General features: G+C 41.3%; 1 long non-coding RNA gene across 1 annotated transcript; it reads left to right on the top strand.

Moving 5' to 3' along the window:
* The first annotated feature begins 533 nt into the window (after nt 1–533).
* Nucleotides 534–1,168, top strand: LOC139834165 (uncharacterized). The gene is made up of 2 exons (XR_011749600.1): nt 534–662; nt 774–1,168. It is a non-coding gene; the product is annotated as an uncharacterized lncRNA (long non-coding RNA).
* The last annotated feature ends 1,270 nt before the right edge of the window (nt 1,169–2,438 follow it).

Raw genomic sequence — 2,438 nt, 5'->3', positions numbered from 1 at the left:
TGCTGAAATGGTACAAGGGTTACATAAAAAATAAAAACGCCAAAGAATATATTTATGCGGAAGTTAGATATGAGCATCACTTCAAACATTACTATGTACAAATTCATCTGAGTGAATTGTTCCAGCTTTTCAATCTGCGCGAGCTCGACAAATCTATCATCAGTTGCTACATTCTGTAAGTGATTTATTTCTACCCCATCTCGTTCATATTGCCTGCACTATATATATGTCCTAACTATATTGTTGTGTCCGCTATTATACATGCAGATTGAAGATTAAGGAATGCAGAGTAAGGAACATCCATGATGTTGGGTTCATTGACCCACACATCGTTAATGGATATGTGTTGGAGCATCACCCCGCCGACATGGAGGCAGACCTGTGGCAGTTTCTTACAAAGCAGGAACTCAAAAGTGATATTCTATTTCCTTACCATTTTGGGTGAGTGTTTCTGTCTTGAGCACATTCTCTTTTGTTTACTCCATGCATGGTATGTGGCCGGCTAATCGATGAGTTATGCATGACGTACTGTGCATGTATCGTGTCCGCAGGTTCCACTGGATTCTGCTAGTAATTAAAGTTGACACCTCAGAATGTCTCGTCCATGACTCTCTGAATATGGATCCAAAGCTTTGGGCCGACATGAGAAGAATGCTGCAGAAGTAATTATTTTCATTCATTTGCGCTCTATATCGATCGGCCTATTTCGTTCATTTCCTAAGCTTCAAGTAACTAATAACTCTCTTGTTCATTTAATTTTCTTTGCCTCGTAGGGTTTGGACACGGTTCGTAGATACAAAGGTCGGTGAATTCAAAAAAGAGCTAGAATTCAAAAGGTCAAAGGCTAAGAATGGTGGGGATATTCAGCCAGCGGGGACCAATCTATGTGGATACTATGTCTGTGAGATGATCCGGAGATACACCTCTGAGCGGGTTCCGAGTGATACCAATGCTCAGAGGAATAACCTCCGGATGATGCTTAGTCCAGAAGCTCGCTTCCGACCACTTCAAGAGGAACTAGCTGGATGGTTCAGGAGGGAAGTCCTCCATCCTAAAGGAGAACACCATTACGAGGACGTAGAACTTTATATGCATTAAATTATGTATGGAAACTTGTTCAAAATTGTATATGGTCATCTGATGATATTGAATATATATTAATTGTATATTCCTCTTGAATTCTTTTTGGTTCTAATTTCAAATTTGTTTGAAATTGTACATTCATATGCATGTATGTAGTACCATAGAATATGTGAAACTCCTTCAAAATTAAATAAAGCACAAAAGAAATAAAACAATACAAATTAAACAGAAAATAGGTTTAGGGGGGGGGGGGGGGGGCAAGTTTAGGGGGGGCTAAAACCCTAAACCTGCGGCGGCCTTTAGTCGCGGTTGGCCAGAAAAACCGCGACTAAAGGTCCTCCGCCCCGACGGCCGCCTGGCGCCCACGTGGACGGGCCTTTAGTCGCGGTTCTTAAGCAACCGCGACTAAAGGGGGGGCCTTTAGTCGCGCTCATTTGGTCGCGGTTGCGCAACCACGACTAATGGCAGTTGCGAACCGCGACCAAAGGCCCTTTTTCCACCAGTGAGTTCATCCAATTACCATGTCAAGGAAGAAGGTTGCCGTCTAGCTTGATCCGGAGACAATAATTAAATCATGTAAATTGCAAAAAGCGCTGCTAAATAAATCAGTTAGATTGCCATCTTGCCTGATCCGGAGACAATAATTAAAATCATGTAAACTGCAAAGAGCGCTGCAAAAGAAATCAGTCAGATTGCCGTCTTGCTTGATCCAGAGACAATGATTAAAATCACGTAAACTGCAAAGAGCGCTGCAAAAGGAATCAATCAGATTGCACTCAAATCTCAATTATTTCTAACCTGGGATTACCATGCCGCTAGGGATGCAAGGTGCAATTCATCTGATTACCATGTTAAGGAAGAAGCTTGCCCTATTGCTAGGAAGGAGAAAACCTGCAGATAAGCTGGACGTGACGGGGAGAGTGGAGGCGGCGGAGAAAAAAATAATAGGGCAACAGCCATCGCTAAAGCTAGGAGTCGTGTGCACATAGGAAGGCATTCATCACGTATACGATGGCTAAAAGTAGCAACCGGGAACGCGCTACGAAATTAATCTTGGCCGTTTTTTCCTATTTGCTTATGCTAAGCTAATCTAAGTTGTTGGTTGTTTGTTGTTTTAATAATATAATAGATAGATAGATTACATGGTGGGGGTGGATTTTTTGACGAGAAGACCCTAATAATGTATCACTCTGTACACGAAGTGTTAAGATTGTTAGTCAAATAAACGAAACCCTAATAATGTATCACTCATGTAAAAAAGTACCATATCTTTCCACAAGATTCCATAAATGTAGCTTCATTTTCAATAGAAAAAGTACCGTATTTTTCCACAAGATAATAATGTATTTCTCATC

The sequence above is a fragment of the Lolium perenne genome, chromosome 7 (assembly GCF_019359855.2).
Source record: "Lolium perenne isolate Kyuss_39 chromosome 7, Kyuss_2.0, whole genome shotgun sequence".
In the NCBI taxonomy this organism is placed as follows: Eukaryota; Viridiplantae; Streptophyta; class Magnoliopsida; order Poales; family Poaceae; genus Lolium; species Lolium perenne.
Note: the sequence above shows the minus strand (reverse complement) of the source record. Positions and strands in the feature narration are given on the sequence as shown.